Below are 20,396 nucleotides of genomic sequence, written 5' to 3' on the forward strand. Positions count from 1 at the left end.
TGACATCAGAATTGAAGAAAAACATTTAGGACTTATGGAGAACCGAAATGTTCATGACTATCAAGCAGAATAGGAATTAACCACATAGGGTAAACTAATAGAAGACTAAAGTAATCTTTTTGACTTATGCTTAAAATGTTGCTGATTCTTTGTTTTATTTTTTCAGTGGCAAAGAAACTTTTCTTTTGAGCTACTGACAGCTTTTAACAATTTAGTATACTCCTATGAACAAAATTTAGAATATATTTGTTTCTGTCTACCTGATTTATCCAGAATTTGGAAACTATTTGTGAGTATCTTTAACTCATGTCAAAACAGTTATTTGCATAAGTGCATAAGAATCTGTTTTTATTTATAACAGGACACAATAACAGAAACTGGTTATTTTATGAAGGCTTTGGCTGGAATGGTGTGCTTTCCTTTAAGGAATCAAACTTGACTTATGGAGCCAATAAAAGCTGCTTGGGAAAACTGGCCTCATACCTTGTCTACACAGTCCCTGTACAGGATTCCTGACCTGTAGTAAGTAAAGCATGTCACTTTCTGACAGGCCCAGGAGCCCCAAGTTTATCTTAGAATGTCAAGAGTAAAAGAATTTACCCAACTCATAGGTACTTGATGCTACAAACCCACAGCTGGGCTTGGCTTTAAAAAAAGTCTTATTTGAGACCCCTTCTATGGAACAAAGTTCCATCAAAGCCAACTTAAAAGCCTGTGTAAAAAAAAAAAAAAATTATTCTTGCTGTACTTTATACAAATAATTAGGCCAAGTATAATAAAGCAAATTAATCCTACCATGATTTGTCTTTAGTAAAAGTGGGAAACTGGAGAGAGAAAAATTATATTTCAAAAACTATGACAACTGTTGTTAGAGTCTAGTCTTGCCTAATGTTTTTCCATTTTTATTATTTTCTACAATTAAGAATGAATTCTAATGTTTCTGGGCTGTAAGTCTTCAAAATGTTTTCAATTTTTTTTCTTCTTTTTCCCCCATTTTTCCTAATTTGGAGTCACTGAAAACTAAGCTGTACTTTCATAAAGCCCTGTGAACTGAAGCTAGACAAGTTAAACTTTAGAAGAAAATAACAGTGACCTATTTGCATACATAACCCACTTTCATACCTGCAGACTAACATATAGACTTCAGAGTAATGTGGTCTATATCAATTTTCCAGGATTGTTCTTTTGTTGTTGTTTTTCTCCCTTTCTCTCCCTATTTTCCCTTCATAGAACATGAGACTTCACAATCTGCCAAAAATGAATTTTCCTAATAACTCAGGACCTACCCATCTAAGAATAAACCATCCTAGCAATGAGAGATCAGACAAAACCTGAGGACAAAGACTCATTCTCTTCTAATGTGCTTTCTACAAAAGATTTTGAGAAATAAAAGGGAGAAAATGTGAAAGGAAAATAAATCTAAACGTGAAAGGAAAATAAATCTAAATGTGAAAAAATAAATCTAAATGTGAAAGGAAAATAAAATCTAAATGTGAAAGGAATATAAATCTTGAGGCTGCAAAATCACTAAGCTGGGAACTGCTTAGGGCAAACCTGCCTTCCATTCAATTCAAAGTCACCCTCTTCTCACTGAGATAAATGCATATCTGATTGCCTCCTTTTGAGAGGCTAATCAGAAACCCAAAAGAATGCAACCTTTTGTCTCTCATCTGCCCATGACCTGGAGGCTCCCTCCATGATTTGAGTTGTCCTGCCTTTTCAGACCAAACCAAGGTTTCATCTTACATATGCTGAATGATGTCTCATGTCTCCCTAAAATGTATAAAACCAAACTGTGCTTGACCATCTTGGGCACATGTTGTCAGGACCTCCTGAGGCTGTGTCATAGGTGTGCATCCTCAGCTTTGGCAAAATAAACTTTCTAAATTAACTGAGACCTGTCCCAGATATTCAGGGTTCACAACTTCAACACTTCACTTTCATCACTGTAAAAATTAAGCAGAAAGTCAACCAAAAAAAATCAGATTTAAACTACACCATAGACCAAATGGACCTAACAGACATTAACAGAACTTTTTATCCAACATCTGCAAAATACACATTCTTCTCATCAGCACATAGAACATTCTCCAGGATAGACCATAGGTTAGGCCACAAAAAAAAAAAACTCAACGCTTTTTAAAAATCAAAACCATATCAAGTATCTTCTCAGATCGCAAAGGAATAAAACTAGAAATCAACATAAAAAAGTTTTTGGAATCTGTAAAAACACATCAAAAAAGTAAAAAGATTTCAATTACACAATCTAACAATTCACCTCAAGGAACTAGAAAAGGAACAACCAACCAATCCAAATATCAGTAGTAGGAAATAAATAATAAGGATCAGAGTAGAACTAAACAAAATAGAGACAAAAACAAACAATGCAACAAAATAAAAAGTTTTTTTTTTTTGAAATAACAAAATCAACAAGCCATTTTCTAGAGTAACTAAGAAAGAAAAGAGACTGGGCATGTTGGCTCATGCCTGTAATCCCAGCACTTTGGGAGGCCAAAGTGAAAGGATTGCTTGAAGCCAGGATTTCAAGACCAGCTTAGGCAGTAAAGTGAGACATCCATCTTTGCAAAAAAAATTTTAATCAGCAAGGCATGGTGGCTCATGCCTCTAGTCCCAGCTATTCAGGAGGCTGAGGTGGGGTTCAAGGCTGCAGTGAGAAATGATTGAACCACTGCACTCCCTTCTGAAAAACAGTGAGAACCCATCTTAAAAAAAAAAAGAAAAGAAAAGAAATAGAAGGATCAAGTAAATAAAAACAGAAACAAAAAAGAAGACATTATAACTGATACCACAACTGAACTAGAAATGATCATTAGAGACTATTATGAACAACTACATGCCAACAAATTGAAAGGCCTAGAAGAAATGGATAGATTTTTGGACACATATAAGCTTCCAAAATTGAACCATGATGAAACAGAAAGCTAGAACAGACTGACAATAAGTAATGAGACCAAAGCAGTAATTAAAAGTTTCCGATCAAGGCTGAAGTAGGAGGATCGCTTGAGCCCAGAAGTTCAAGGCTGCCAGGAGCTACAATCATGCCACTGCATTGCAGCCTGGATGACAGAGCAAGATCCTGTCTCTATTTTTTATAAAAGAAATCCCATCAAAGAACTCAGGACTGAATGACTTCACTGTTCAGTTCTACCAAATTTTAAAGAAAAACTGATGCAGTTCTTCTCCAACTATTTCAAAAAACTGATGAGAAAAAAAATCTTTACTAACTCATTCTACGAAGTCAGCATTATACTGATACCAAAACCAGAAAAGGACACATATATATACACACACACACACACACACACCCCTCAAAGAAAACCGCAGGCTGATATCCATCATACAGGAATGGATCAACCTATGCAAATCAATAAATGTGATATATCACATCAACAGAATGAAAATCCATATGATCATCTCAATAGACACAGAAAAAACTCTGATAAAATTCAACATTTCTTCATGATAAAAACTCTAAACAAATATGATACAGAAGGAACACACCCCAATACAATGTCTATATATGACAAATCAACAACTAAAATCATATTGAACAGGAAAAAGCTTTTTCTCTAAGAACTGGAACAAGACAAGAATACCTACTTTCACCATTCTTATTCAACATACTACTGAAAGTTCTAGCTAATCAGGCAAGAGAAGAAATAAAGGCACACAAATTGGAAAAGAAGAAATCAAATTGTCCCTCTTTGCAGATAATGTGATCTTGTATATATATAAAAAAATAAGAACCCTGCAAAAAAAAAAAAAACCCTTAGAACTGATAAATTCAGTAAAGTTGCTGAATACAAAATCAACATACAAAAATCAGTAGCATTTTTATATACCCAATAACTAACTAGATGAAAAAATCAAGAAAGCACCCTCTTTTCCAATAACTACAAAAGAAATAAAATACCTAGGAACAAATTTAACCCAGGAGGTGGAAGATCTCCACAATGAAAACTACAAAGCACTGAAAGAAATTGAAAAGGACACACACATACACAAAATGAAAAGGGATTCAACCCTCCTAAATTGGAAGAATTGATATTGTTCCAATTTAGGAACAATACCCAAAACAACCTACAGATTGAAAAATACCAATGGCATTCCTCACAGAAACCGAAAACACAATCTTAAAATTTGTATGAAACCATAAAAGATCTTGAACAGCCAAAGCAATACTGAGTAAAAAGAACAAGCTGTAGGCATCACATCACCTGACTTCAAAATATACTATAAAGCTGTAGTAACCAAAACAACATGGTACTTGTATAAAAATGGATACATAAAGGTCAATGAAACAGAATGGAAAATCCAGAAATAAATCTATGCATTTATAGCCAACTTATTTTAAGAAAGGTGCCAAGAATATACGTTGGGGAAAGAACAGCCTCTTCAATAAGCAGTGCTGGGAAAACTGAATACCTCTATAAAGAAGAATGAAATGAGACCCCTACTTCTCACTATATACAAAAATTAACTCAAAATGGACTAAAGACTTAAAAGTAAGACCCAAAACTACTAGAAAAAAATAATAGGGGAAATAGATGAAGACATTGGCCTAGGCAATGATTTTATCAGCAAGACTTCAAAAGCACAAGCAACAAAAGCAAAAATAGACAAATAGCCTGTATCAAACTAAAAAGTTTCTGCACAGCAAAGAAAACAATCAACAAAGTGAAGAGACAATCTGTAGAATGGAAGAAAATATTTGCAAACCACTCGTTCTACAGCGGACTAATGTTCAGAATATAAAAGGAATTCAAATAACAACAACAATTATAATAATAATAGTCTGATTGAAAAGTGGTCAAAGGATCTGAATAAACGTTTTTCAGAAGAAGAAATATTCTTTTTTCTTTCTTTTAGGCAGTAAGATTTTTACTTACCCACCTTTCTGCTTTCTTTCAACATAAACATTATAAACCAAATTACTTTCTTTGTGACCCAGAGTTATGATAGGAACCATCTTGCTACAAAGTGGTAGCAGATATATGTCTGATTTTATGTTTTTATGGCCCCTCTCAATCTCTGGCTGTCACTTCTCTGTCCTTTCTCAGTTGTCCCTTAATAGTCTATTCTAACTCCTGTAAAACAGGGACAAATCTCATTGTTCAGATGTTTAAGAGAAGGCCCAGCCGTTAAGTCAGGTGCTCAGGAAAATACAAACAGTTCCTCATTGTTCTTCAGTATAGCTCCTTCCATCTGTCATGGTGTGAAGAACTACTGAACCAGTAAACCAAGCACACGGGTATAAGTCCACAGACCAGGGGAAGGCCTAGATGGTAAAGTACTTGGGCTTTATGACTCCATGACCAACTTCCAGGCTAAGGAAGGACTGACTTAGTGAGCAATTCCAAGACCACTGAGCTCATAGTTTCCTGTGGATGTCTCCCTTGTACCTTCATCATGACCAGAGCTTGAGGGGGGCTTTTCAATTCCCCCTGCCACACTTGGAACAGTATGAGGGATGCAGTAGAGGTAAAAAACTAAGTGACCAGCCCCAGGGAGTCAATGGGGGACATTGACAAAACAATCACAAAGTTGGTGTCATTTGCTCTTAGAGAAGGGAGGCGGGGCCAGGCAAGGACAGCAGCTGGAAGGTGAAGGGCAGGCCTGGTTCTCAGTAGTGGTAGTCATCCAGCTTGAAGGGGCCATCACTGGACATGCCCAGGTACTGGGCCTGCTTCTCAGTCAGCTTGGTCAACTTCACATTTAGCTTGTGCAGGTGGACTTCAGCCACTGCCTCATCCAGCTTCTTGGGCAGGAAGTGAACCCCAAGCGGGTATTTGTCTAGGTGAATCCACAGCTCAATCTGCACCATCACCTGGCGTTCCTGAGGACAAAGAGAAATATAAAAGAATGGAAAACATATGATGGAAATAATTGAAGAAAACTTCCCTGGCCTTGCTAAAGACCTAGACATCCAAATACAAGAAGCTCAAAGAACACTTGGGAAATTCATCACAAAAAGATCATCACTGGGCACATTGTCATCAGGTTATCTAAAGTCAAGATGAAGGAAAAAATCTTAAGAGCTATGAGGCAAAAGCACCAGGTAACCTATAAGGGAAAAGCTTATCAGATTAACAGCAGATTTCTCAGCAGAAATGCTGCAAGCTAGTAGGGATTGGGGCTTTATCTTGAGCCTCCTTGAACAAACAATTATCAGCCAAGAATTTCATAACCAGCAAAACAAATAAAGGAAAGATACAGTCTTTTTCAGACAAACAAATGTTGAGAGAATTCACCACTACAAAGCCAGCACTACAAGAACTGCTAAAAGAAGCTCAAACTCTTGAAATAAGTCCTGGAAACACATCAAAACAGAACTTCTTTAATGCAAAAATCTCACAGGACCTATAAAACAAAAACTACAACAACAATAACAAAAACCACAAGGTATACAGGGAACAAATAGCACAATGAATGGAATAATACCTCACATCTCAAAATTAATGTTGGATGTAAATGGCCTAAATGTTCCACTTTAAAGATACAGAATTGCAGAATGGATAAGAATTTACCAACCAACTCTCTGATGTCTTCAAGAGAATCACCTAACACATAAGGACTCACATAAACTTAGAAAAAGACATTCCATGCAAATGGACACCAAAAGTGAGCAGGAGTAACTATTCCTATATTAGACAAAACAAATCTTAAAGCAACAGCAGTTAAAAAAGACCAAGAGGGACTTTATATAATGATAAAAGGCCTTGTCCAATGGGAAAATATCACAATTCTAAATATATATGCACCTAAACCTGGAACTCCCAAATTTACAAAACAATTCCTACTAGACCTAAGAAATGAGATGGAAAGCAACACAATAATAGTGAGGGACTTTAGTACTCAACTGACAGCACTACGCAGTCATCAAGAAGAAATTCAGCAAAGAAACAATGAATTTACACTATACCCTGGAACAAATGAACTTAACAAATATTTGCAGAACATTCTACCCAACAACTGCAGAATATATATACTATTCATCAGTGCATGGAACTTTCTCCAAAATAGACCATATGATAGGCCATAAAACAAGTCTCAATAAATTTAAGAAAATTGAAATTATATAAAGTACCCTGTCAAACCACAGTGGAATAAAACTGAAAATACACTCCAAAAGGAACTTTCAAAACCACACGAATACATGAAAATTACATAACCTGCTCCTGAATGATCACTGGGTCAACAATGAAACCAAGAGGGAAATTAAAAAATTATTTGAATGGAATAATAATAGTGACACAACCTATCAAAACTTCTGGGATACAGCTAAGGCACTCCTAAGAGGATAGTTCATAGCCTTAAATACCTACATCAAAAAGCCTGAAAGAGTATAAATAGACCATCTAAAGTCACACCTCAAAGAACTAGAGAAACAAGAACAAACAAAATCCAAACCCAGCAGAAGAAAGGAAATAGCAATGATTAGGGCAGAACTAAATGAAATTGAAACAAACAAAAAGAAATACAAGAGATAAATAACACAAAAAGCTGGTTCTTTGAAAAGATGAATAAAATTGATAGACCTTTAGCAAGATTAACCAAGAAAAGAAGAAAGAAGATTCAAATAAGCTCAATTAGAAATGAAATGGGAAATATTACAACCAACACCACAGAAATACAAAAGATCATTCAAGGCTACTGTGGACATCTTTACATGCATAAAATGGAAAACCTACAGGAGATGGATGAATTTCTGGAAAGATACAACCCTCCTAGCTTAAATCAGAAAGGATTAAAAACCCTGAACAGACGAATAACAAAAAGTGAGATTAAAATGGTAATAAAAAAAATTACCAACCAAAAAACTCCAGGACCAAATGAATTCACAGCTGAATTCTACGAGACATTCAAAGAAGAAATGATACCAATCTTATTGAAACAATTCCACAATATCAAAAAATTGGGAAATCCTCCCTAAATCATTCTATGAAGCCAGTGTCACCCTAATACCAAACCAGGAAAGGACATAGCAAAAAAAGAAAACTACAGACCAATATCCCTAATGAACACAGATGCAAAAATATTTAATAAAGTACTAGCTAATCAAATCCAACAACATATCAAAAAGATAATCCACCATGATCAACTGGGTTTCATATGCAGGGATGGTTTAATATAGGCAAGCTAATAAATGTGATATACCACATAAACAGAACTAAAAACAAAAATTACATGATTATCTCAATCGATGCAGAAAAAGCATTTGACAAAATCCAGCATCCCTTCATGATTAAAACCCTCAGAAAAATCAGCATCAAAGAAATATACCTCAATGTAATAAAAGCCATCTATGACAAAGCCACAGCAAACATAATACTTAAAGGGGAGGAGTTGAAAGAATTCCCTCTGAGAACTAGAACAAGACAAGGATGCCCACTCTCACCACTTCTATTCAACATAGTACTGAAAGTCTTAGCCAGAGTAATCAGACAAGAGAAAGAAAGAAAGGGCATCCAAATCAGTAAAAGTCAAACTGTTACTGTTTGTTGATGATACAATTGATTACCTAAAAAATCCCTAAAGACTCCTCCAAGAAGGCTCAAAACTGATAAATGAATTCAATAAAGGTTCAGGATACAAAATTAATGTACACAAATCAGTAGCTCTGCTATACACCAACAGCAACAAAGCTGAGAATCAAATCAAAAACTCAGCCCCTTTCATAATAGCTGCAAAAAATCAAATAAAATACTTAGGAATACACCTAACCAAAGATGTGAAAGACCTCTACAAGGAAAACTATAAAACATTGCTGAAAGAAATCATAGATGACACAAACAAATGAAAACACATCCCATGCTCATGGATGGGTAGAATCAATATTGTAAAAATGACCATACTGACAAAAACAATCTACAAATTCAATGCAATTCCCATCAAAATACCACCATACCACCATCATTCTTCACAGAACTAGAAAAAATAATCCTAAAATTTATATGAAACCAAAAAAGAGCCTGCATAGCCAAAGCAAGACTAAGGAAAAAAAAAAAAAATCCGGAGGTATCATATTACCTAATTTCAAACCATAAGACCACAGTGACCAAAATAGCATGGTACTAGTATAAAAATAGGAACATAGACCAACGGAACAGAATAGAGAGTCCAGAAATAAACACAAATATTTTCATCCAACTGATCTACGACAAAGCAAACAAAAACATAAAGTGGGGAAAGGACACCCTATTCAACAAATGATGCTGGAATAATTGACAACCCACATTTAGAAGTACGAAACTGGAGCCTTATCTCTCAATTTATGCAAAAATCAACTCTAGGTGGATCAAGGATTTAAATCTAAGACATGAAACTATGAAAGTTCTAGAAAATAACATCAGAAAAATTATTCTAGACATTGGCTTAAGCAAAGATTTCATGACAAAGAACCCAAAAGTAAATGCAATAAATACAAAGATAAATAGGAGGGACTTGGAGGGGCATGGTGGTTCATGCCTGTAATCCCAACACTTTAGGAGGCCAAGGTGGGCAGATCATGAGGTCGGTAGTTCAAGACCAGCCTGACCAACATGGTGAAACCCCGTCTCTACTAAAAATACAAAAAGTAGCCGGGCGTGGTGGTGCACGCCGGTAATCGCAGCTACTCAAGAGGCTGAGGCAGGAGAATTGCTTGAACCCAGGAGTCAGAAGTTGCAATGAGCCGAGATAGTGCCATTGCACTCCAGCCTGGGTGACAGAGCAATACTCCATCTCAAACAAACAAACAAAACAAAACAAAAACTCTTAAAAGAAAAGATGGGGTTAAATTTTTATGACCTTAGATTTAACATATTCTTAAATATGACACCAAAAGCACAAGGAACAACAAAAATTTCCTTGAAGAATTGGACTTCATCAAAATTTAAAACTTTGTGCATCAAAGAATACTATTGACAGTAAAAGGAACCCACTGAATGGGAGAAAATATTTGCAAATCACATATTACAAGGGTCTAATATCTATAATACGTAAATAATTTTTACAAGCCAATAACAAAACGGCAAATAAACCAATTTTAAAAGGAGCAAAGGATTTGAATAAACATTTCTCCAAAGAATATATACAAATGGCTAACAAGCACATGACGGAGTTTTCAACATTATTAATTGATAAATGCAAATCAACACAACTGTCACAGGCGGAGGGTGTCCAGGTTCTTGGTGTTTTGAATGAAGAATTGGACAAAACACATAAACAAAGCAAGGAAGGAATGAAGGAATTTACTGAAAATGAAAGTACACTCCACAGTGTGGGAGTGGCCCAAGCATAGGGGCTCAAGGGCCCCGTTACAGATTTTTGAGGAGTTTAAATACCCTCTAGAGGATTGCATTGGTTACTTCAGGTACACCCTATGCAAATGGAGAGGATAAGTTACAAAGTTAGTTACTTGGCCTGCACTCTGGAAAGGATATTTCCTGTCATAGCTAAGTGTGAATTGGCCTTATGTTCTCTGCCCCCATGCCCTATTTTCCTGCCTCATCTCCCCCTGAGAAATGTGATCCCCATAAATCTTTATAGGAGGCAGAGGGAACAATGGTATTTTTTCTGTAACTGCTTCATGCTGGCTTGGGGCATCATCCCTACCTATTGGGGATCACGGAACTCTCACCCTGCTCTGTCTAGTGGTGGCAGGGTAGCTCTTTCATGGCCAGCAGTGGTATCTTCACCTGGCAGTGGTATCTTCACCTGGAACTGGCTGGAACCTTTGTTGCATGATCATCTGAAGCTTGATGGTCTCTAGGCTAGAAGAAATGAATTCGATTAAAAAATTTAATGGGAACTTTAGGGGTTGGATACCTATGCTGTCAGGAATGTTTGTTATAGAGATTTGAAGGAGAAAAACAAAACCTGGTCTGTTCTAGAATCTATGCATTTCCTTAAAATCTTAGCACAGATAACTCCAGTTTGATTTGGTTTCGTTTGGTTTGGTCCGTTGGGGCTTAGTAAATGAGCTTAGTCCAAAACAACGGCCTCCCAGAATTTTATTTTTTTTAATTCCCCCATTTTGGTCACACTCTCGTAGCCTCACTCTCAGGTACCATCATTTTGGGTTTCCACTCTCAGCACATTATTTATAGGTTATGGTACCCTCATGGCTGTGCATTTCTTTCAGCTCTTGTCATTCCAATTGAAGAGAGATCATATGACATTCTAGATATGGCTACATGCAAGCATTTAAAACCTTTGAGAGAATACAGTGCACCAGGGAGACTATTATTATGACTATTGGGAGGATAACACGAAGAGTTTGGAGTATACTCTTTACCCAAGGTCCCCATAAACCAAACCTCCTAAAATCAAATAAACCAAAGAATGGGATAAAGAGTTTATTCACTTGACTAAGCATTTTTTTGTTCCCAAAACAAAGAAGCGAGAATATTCAAGCTGATGAATGTCCTAAATATCCTGACTTGCTCATTACACATTGTACGCATGTATCAAAATATCACATGCACTCTATAAACGTGTAAAATATCAGCAAAAACAACAATAAAAACAAGTGAGAGACACCTTTCTGGTCATATTATCAGTATAATGTTGTTTCTATGCCTATTACATCAAATTTTTTTTAAATGAGGGACATAAAAACTGAAGTCCAGTAGAAAAATAGATAAAATAAATCCAACAGAAGAGCAGGTAAAAGACATACATATATTGTATATAAAATCTTAATGGACTTCAAATATATGAAAAATGTTCAAACTCCATAATTAAAGAAATGCAAATTAAAACACCCTTGAAATGTGATTTCCCACCTGTCTGACCGGGAAATATTAAAATGTGAAATGGAACATTCTTTGGCAGATCTGCTCATACACTGCTGTTGGGAGTGCACAGGTCAGCACCATCTTTCCACAGGGGAATTTGGCAAACGTAACAAAACTACTTGCGCACTAATGACCCGCAACCCAACTTCCAGGAATCTTCTCTGAAGACACACCTTCCACGTTAGTGGTCGCAGAGGTCTGAGTTATACCGAGTTCTCCGGCATCCGCAGGCGCCCACAGGAGCTTCAGCTCTTGCTTCCTCAGGAGAAAGAACTCGGCTGAGGCGCGCAAAGCAGAAAAAGAGACTGAGGCAAGTTTCAGAGCAGGAGTGGAAGTTTATTTTAAAAGCCTTCGGAACAGGAAAGAAACGAAAATTTCCTTGGAAGAGACCCAAGGGGGCGCCTGAAGGTCCAAGAGAGAAAAAAGGGGGCCTTCAACCTCGATCCCAGAACGTTACAGACGCGCCTCCGTCCCACCATTCTTCCCTTTGGCCCGGCTTTCCGGCGCCCCGAGCGCGCCTCACCCTTGAAACTGGGCATGCGCAGTGTGTTCAAGGCGTTACACGCATGCGCTCTGAGGCTTTCTGGCTTTTTCCAGTGGCGTGGACCAGTAATGTCATACTTGACATTTTTGTCTTCTTAATGTGCATGCCCAGGAAGTTTCTCTTCCCTGCGGCCTTCATTCAATGAACACGTCAATGTTTAACAGCTGTGGATCGTCAAGAGATTTTCCTCTCCATGGCTCTGGAATTACTATTTTTACACAGGCAGTTTGGTAATTGTCGAACCAGCACCTGACGTTTCTAGCGGGTGAGGGAGAACCCTCTCCTGCCCCACTCACGGCTGTCCACCTATAACAGTCAGCAGTAGAACAATACAAATGCCCAAGGATATTCCTTGAAACATTGTCTGTGATCGCAAGATTGGAGCAAACTAAAAGCCCATACAGTACAGAGCGGTTGCAAAGCCACACTGGATTCCTGTGACACACTGCAGAAGAATGGCAGACCCCATGAACAGAAGCAACAGATTTCAAGAATATACTGTGAAGTGAGAAAAGCGAAATTGCATAAGGGTAGTACCGTAGACTACTACTCAGGTGGGCCGCTCTTAATTGGTTGTTTTTACAAAGCTGAGATGACCAGCTGGAGTGATCTGGACAACAGACAGGCCAGGAGAAGCCCAAGTCCCCCAGGGCTCTTCCAGTGGTGGGAGTGTGCCCCCCGCAAAGTGTCGATGGAAGGACACGCCAGAAGCTGAGCCCTAAGGCATAGCGCACACACCATCCGCAACTCAGCCTGGGCCGTTCCCAAGCTCTCCGGAGTGCCCAGGCCCCAAAAGGGATAGAAATGGAGGGTGGAAAATTCTATTGGCCAAGAACGTCTCTGACCTTCAGGAGGAGAATGAATGAATAAGCAAGCAAACAAATAAAAGCTAGAATCATCCAGGTAAAAAGTGACTAATTTAGCTTCTAGAGAAAAAAATATAAACGATTCAGTGTAAGAAATAAAAAAGACAAACTTTAGTGCTATGTTACAGGCACAGGGGAAGAAAAAGTGAAAGCGGGTGAGATGGGGTTGGAGAACACAAATGAGGCACTGAATTCCAAAAGAAAAAAGACAAATAGTGAGATGAAGACCTGGAGGCAGGAAGAAAGACAGCTGGGAATCCACTCTCTGCCAACACCAGACTGAATATCCTGGGGGGCACAAGTACCTTGTAAACCAAAAATAAAATTCTAAGGCCCCCCAGCCATCTGAATGGACCTCTGGTCAGCCAGGGCTCTTTTAAAATGTAACCTGAGAGACTGTTTTAGGCTATGACAGGAAGTAGGGGTTGGACATGTCTCATTATACCTCTCCAGCATTAACATCAACACAGACTTTAAGTCTGATAAAAAACGGTTTACATCCTATTCTCTCTGAAGCCTACTACCTGAAGGTTTCCTCTGCAAATAGGAACTTGGATCTCCACAATCCTTTATCTTAACCCAGACATTCCTTCCTATGGATCCCAGGCCGTTAGCTACACTTAACAAATTGTCAACCAGAAAATGTTTAAATTTACCTGTAGCCTGGAAACCCCCACTGTGAGTTGTCCCGCCTTTCCGAACCAAACCAAGGTACCTCTTAAATGTGTTTGATTGATGTCTCATGTCTCCCATAAATATGTAAAATCATGCTGTGCCCTAACCACCTTGGGCACATTTCTCAGGACCTCCTGAGGGCTGTGTCATGGGCCATGGTCACTCATATTTGGCTCAGAATAAATCTTTTCAAACCCCAAGTCTGCCCCTCCATTGAAGAAGAAGTATGGCCGTCTCTAGGCCCCTAGGCCACTGTGTTCACTTGAAAACGAGTTCTCAAATTTTGTGTTGTCCCTTCCTGCCCAACTGGAAGCCCATAGAGGATGATATCCAAGCCTAAGTCCTCACTGTGGCTAAAAGGTTCTAAAGGAACAGAAGCTGAGAGGAACCTGAGGGGTCCTGAAATCACCATTTCACAGATCTGTAAGGAACTGGAGACAGAAGGAAGCAGACTCACCCAGGGCACCTAGCTGCCAGCACAGAGCTGCAACCACTCACTCAGGTCTTTCCCTGGGGTTCTGTGGTCAGGGAGAATTGTATGAAATCCCAGGACCTACCTCCCTGGCTGTGTGACCTTGGACAAGGCACTGACCTCTGCCAGGCTCAGTCTGCTCATCTGAACAACAGGGACATGTAATACCTACCTCCATGGGTTGTCATGGAAATAAAATATGGCACAAAGCCCATTACTCAAAGGGAGTATTGACTTCTACTACCATCGCAGCTGATACCATCATTGTAGGTAATAATACTGGGTTGACTCCAAGTCACACATAGTTGGGTGGGGCCTGTGCTCGTGTCTGGGGGAGTTTGTCAGTGTATCTTAGGGACTCTAAATCCCCTGATTCATGCTCCCTAGCCTTCACCTTTATGAACTCTTCCTGGTTTTCCCTCCTACCTTCTGGTTTAGCTTCCTTAAGAGCCCTCCCTCTCGGCAGCAACTATCCCCGTAAGATGTCAGCTGACAGTGATTAGAGTGTGACTCCCACTGAGGACTAGTTAATGGGAAATAGATGGCTCTTCAAGGGCCAAGAGAATGGCTGGAATTTGAGACTGACAGTCCCTACAGAAAGTGTGGGTGGCAGGGGGTCCCAATTTATTTGTGTTGGCCAAAGCCCACCAGCACTATTATTCTGTGCTTGTAACTTCTGCTGCTGGGGCTAGCAGTAGGAGACCCACCTCCTGCTTCAGGGTTAATGTGCAAGAGTCTGAAAGAGTCCCAACGCATCCTCATTCAAAACCTGCTCTGGTGATCATCCAGTACGATTTGCTGGCACTGTATTTCTTGAAGCCTCACTTTCCTCTGTAGCTTGGCTGGTTGGAGCACTTTTGGGGAAACCAGAAGCCCCAGAATCACTTGACACAAGTAGCTGCTTCCTCAAGTTTAAGAGCAACCCTGCCCTAAGTCCACTGCCCATTCTGCCTGGGACCTCCCTTCTCTGAACCCTCCTCACTCTTGTTCTCAGATCTAAAGCCAGATTTGGGTGCTTAAGGACTCGGCAAAACATTTCTAGGTTCACTTGTTGAGTTTAATATCTACATTGAAGATTTATTTCTGCATTCTCTATTCTATTCCATTGGTCTATTTGTCTGTTTGTGTGCTAGCACTATGCTGTTTGGGTTACTACAGCTTTATAGTATCTTTTGAAGTGAGGTGGTGTGATGACTCCAGCTTTGTTCTTTTTTCTCAGGATTGCTTTGGCTATATAGGGTCTTTTGTGGTTTCATATGAATTTAATTGCTTTTTCTATATCTGTGAAGAATGTCATTGGTATTTTGATGAGGATTGCATTGAATCTGTAGATTGCTTTGAGTAATACAGACACTTTAATAATATTAATTATTCCAGTCTATGAACACAGGATATCTTTCCATTTTTTTTCTGTGTCCTCTTTAATTTCTTTCATTAGTGTTTTATAGTTTTCATTGTAGAGCTCTTTCAACTCTTTGGTTAAATTCATCCGTAGGTGTTTTTTTATTGTTGTTGGTTTTGTTTTGTTTTTGTAGCTGTTATAAATTAAACTGCTTTTTTGATTTTTTTCAGATTGTTCACTGTTAGCAAATGGAAATGCTACTGATTTTGCATATTGACTTTGTATCCTCCAACTTTACTGAGTTCATTTAGCAATTCTAACAGTTTTTGGCATGATCTTAAGATTTTTCTAAATATAAGATCATGCCGTCTGCAAACAAGGACAATATGACTTTTTTTTTTTTTTTTTTTTTTTTTTTTTTTTTTCCGGAGATGGAGTCTCGATCTCTCACCCAGGCTGGAGTGCAGTGGCACCATCTTGGCTCACTGCAAGCTCCGCCTCCTGGGTTTAGGCCATTCTCCTGCCTCAGCCTCCCAAGTAGCTGGGACTACAGGCACCTGCCACCATGCCTGGCTAATTTTTTTGTATTTTTTAGTAGAGACAGGGTTTCACCATGTTAGCCAGGATGGTCCCAATCTCCTGATCTCGTGATCTGCCCACCTCAGCATCCCAAAGTGCTGGGATTACAGGCATGAGCCACCGCACCCACCTGACTTATTTTTTTGCTATTTTGAATGTCCTTTGTTTCTTTCTCTTGTCTAATTGCTTGGGCTAGAACTTTCAGTACTGCATTGAATAAAAGTGGTGACAGTGAACATCCTTGTCTTGTACCAGATCTTAAAGGAAAGGCTGGATGTTAGTTGGATGTTAACTGTGGATTTGTCATATATTACCTTGATTGTTTTGAGGTGTGTTCCTTCTATACCCCATTTGTCAAGGGTTTATCATGAAAAGATGATGAATGTATGTTAAGTGAAATAAACCAGGCACAAAAAGACAAATATTGCATGTTTTCACTCATGTGGGAACTAACAAAGTTTATCTCATGGATATAAAGAGTAGAATGGTGATTAACAGAGATTAGTTAATGTAGGGGGGAGGTAGGGGTAAAGAGAGGTTGGTTAATGAGTAACAAAAATACATTTCAATAGAAGGACTAAGTTGTTGTGTTCAATAGCACAGTAGGCTATCATTTTTGTATTTCACAATAGCTAAAGAGGAAGATTTGTGATGTTCCCAATACAAAAAAATTGATACAAGTCTGAGGTGATGAATATCCCAGTTACCTTGATTTGATCGTTATGTATTATATGCACGTATCAAAATATCACATGTAACCCATAAATATTATATGTACAATTATTATGTATACATTGAAAATGTACATTGAAGACACATAGTGATAAGTGGTTTTTACTTTGGTTCAATTTATATTTTAGATTAAAGGTTATATGGAGATTTAGTTCAAGAAACTTTTAGCTCAGATGTGCTAAACCCAGTCTTGAGCACAAAGAAAGGAACCCCACATCCTCCTTTTGTCTTCCTGGATGAGGCAGTGAGAAAAGGTCAAAAGGGCTTGGGGGTCTGATGGAAACAGTACATTATCCTAACGCCTTCCATGAGGCAGAGTTGTTGCTGGGAAAAGCTGACCCCTAGGGACTATTCTGCCTGTTGTCTTGAGTCCAGGTGTTGCTGAGTGAACGCTCAACTCAATGGGTTGTGAGCAGGGTGTTGCCTGTCACTTCCAGGAGGAGTGAACTAGCGTGCAGTGAACTGCATAGTGACCCAGGGGAACTATTGGAGAGGCTTCCATGTCTTCACTGGGGTGGGGGGTAGTTACAAGGGCAAGTTTGTTGATGTTCATCAGACTGCACACATACATTTTATTGTATGTAAATCCTGCCTAAAATGTAATTCTGTATACAATTTCATTCTAAGTAAAATAAACCAACATGGGCAAAAGAACTTTACAAATTACAAAGTACTGTGGAAAGACAAGGCCATTGTCATTAGTCCAACCATACAGTGTGAGTGTAGAATTCTGTGAAGTTTCTCAGACATGGGGGCTTATCCTAGAGCCCAGGCTGGGCCTAAGGAAAAATTGCCAATAAGGGGCTTTAGCTTAGGTGCAAAGTACAAGACCTGGCTCAGGGGCCAGAGGACAAGAGTCTAGAGTTAAGCATGAACAGCCAGGAGGAAAAAAAGGTAGACACACAGGCAGGAGGGGCACTCTGCTCAATTCCCTGCTCTGGGTAAGGAGGTGGGAGCCAGTAATGCAAATGGAAGTACATTAGGGTACTAGTTTATACTCTATTAACAGGATGAAAGGCATCTACCCCTGGGCAGTACCCACTATTTCTGTTTAACTTTGCTGCCCTGTCTTTCTGCTCTCTTTCCACCTTCAGCCTGCAGTCTAGGCAAGCTTCCCAGAATGGAAACCCAATCCCACTCTTACTATCTCACTTAACTATACACTGACTTCCCATGGCCTTCAATTTAAAGCCAGAGTCATCTACAATGCTGTGGAGACCTCCTGGGCTCTGGTCCTGCTTGCCCTTCAGGCAGGCTCCCACATGACCCTTTGCAGTTCCCCAAACTTGTCGCTGCTTCCTCACATCAACATGGAGTACTGGGGCTTCCAGGAGACATTAAGAACTGGCTAGCTGGTAGTTCAGACAATGCAGATGAGAGGCAGAGAAGCCCCCGATGCTGTCTGTGAGGCCATGGTGTCAGCAGCCACGGAGGGCCTAGGAAGGGCGAGTAAAGTGTATACGAGATTCTGAGACTGAGACAGAAGCAGCTGTAACCTTAGTGAGTTTGGCATCGTCAGAGGGAGCTGAGCAGGGACAGTTCCTTCTACATCAGCATTTCTTGTGGCCTCTCTTCCCACTGTCTTTAGGGAGCACCCTCCAGACTGCAATCTTCTACTGTTAACATTTACTGCTTGCCAAGCTCTGTGCTAAGCTTCACAGGGAGAACTATGTTGACAGACCTCACAACCCCATGTAGCAGACCTTATCACTATCCCCATTATACACTTGGGGAAACTAAGGCCCAGAGAGGAAAAGTCTCTTGCTCAAGGTCCTGTGGCTGGATTTACGAGCATAAGTGATGGATGTCACTGCCAGCCCTGGCCCCTGGGCCATTCTGCACAGCCCTCCAGGCACTCTCTCTTTGTACTTATCAGCTGGCTACAGACAGAGCACTTAACTGAGTCCAATGGGTCATGGGGGATGGTGGAACTGTGGGAACAAAGAAGCATGACGCCTTCCTTACTCCTGGAGAAGAGCAACCCTGGACAGATGTCCAACCAGGAGCATCTATATGGAGTTTAAGTTGCTGAGAAATAAACTCCCATTGTGTGATTTTTTTTTTTACTAAGGTATACTTGTTATAGCAGCACAACCTAGCTTATTATATTAAGAAGTAATAGCAACTTTACAATGGAGAAACCTGAAAGATATTAACCTTAACCAAGGTTAACATCACCAGTAATATGACTCGTCGACGTCACGTATCTCCTGATAAAATGCACTGAGACGGGCATATCATTGCCGTGGTTTTCTTGCCAAAAATGCATCACCTCAATCTGATCACAAGAAAACTTCAGACGAGCTCAGATTGGGAAACATTCTATAAAATGGCCAATAATCTTCTTAATTATCGAGGTCTGGGTAGATTCCAGAACTGCCGCCATTTGAAGGAGACTGAGGGGACATGACAATTAAATGCAAAGAATTGGATCCTGGATCAGGAAAAAAAAGACATCCATAGAAACTGGTGAAATGCAAATGAGGTCTGTTCGTGAGCAATATTGTTTCTGTGAACATTTCCTGCTTTCAGTAACTGTACCGTGATTATCTAAAATGTGAACGTGAGGAGAAGCTGCATGAAGGAGATAGTGGAATTCTGTGTACTAATTTTTGCAAGTTTTCAGTAAGTCTAAAATTCCATTTCAAAATCACAAGCTGAAATCAGTAAGAGTACATGTGGTGATGAGTTGCCATCCGAGGACCTTTATGGTGGCTTTGTCCACGGTGCATTGCCAGCAATCCTGGCTAATGTTGACCCACATCAGTTTACAAAAAAATATTTATTACCGCAAACACCATTTTTCCAAGCTCAGCTCAAGGCCCACCTTATTTACTAGACCTAGACCTCTGGGCATATTCGATTGAATGGTTTTCTTGCTCCCTTGGCATTTGATACAGAGTTAGTAACTCTGTGTTTGACTATAAGCTCTCTGAGGGGCCGGACTGGGGCTCTGTGGCCACATTCCATTCTGCACAAGGCTGCAGAAAACTTCCTCGGCCAGGAGTGGAGCCTGGCATTGCAGCTTTCCCAGTGACTTACTCGTGTCCCTGCCTGGGAAGGCTAGTCAATAGGAGCATGCTGGTCGTCAGCAGCCCCTCCAACCCTCCTTGGGCCCCCATCGTGATAGGACCCTGAGATGATGCTGTTTTCTTCACTCGCTGTGGACTTCTGACCACAATCAGGACAACTGTTGAAGGGCCATATATTGGCCAATACTGAAGGAGCTTCTGTACTGGGGTCAACACCGGCCTTATAAGGTAGGCGGGAAGCTGCTTGTGTGTGACAGTGCGGGTGGTGGCATGTCCGTCCCCAGAGGTGCAGGCTGCAAGGTCGAGGGGTTGGCTTCCCAGAAGCACGATGAGCAGGGATGTCATCAGATCCC

At 39.7% G+C, this 20,396-nt stretch overlaps 1 long non-coding RNA gene across 1 annotated transcript; it reads right to left on the reverse strand.

Annotated features, from left to right (window-relative positions):
* Positions 1-4,972: 4,972 nt before the first annotated feature.
* LOC126943728 (uncharacterized) lies at positions 4,973-14,495 on the reverse strand. Its single transcript, XR_007721832.1, has 3 exons — positions 14,444-14,495; positions 10,643-10,775; positions 4,973-5,857 (listed from the first exon to the last, which is right to left on the reverse strand). It is a non-coding gene; the product is annotated as an uncharacterized LOC126943728 (long non-coding RNA).
* Positions 14,496-20,396: the final 5,901 nt, after the last annotated feature.

Source organism: Macaca thibetana, chromosome 1 (assembly GCF_024542745.1).
Source record: "Macaca thibetana thibetana isolate TM-01 chromosome 1, ASM2454274v1, whole genome shotgun sequence".
NCBI classification, from domain to species: Eukaryota; Metazoa; Chordata; class Mammalia; order Primates; family Cercopithecidae; genus Macaca; species Macaca thibetana.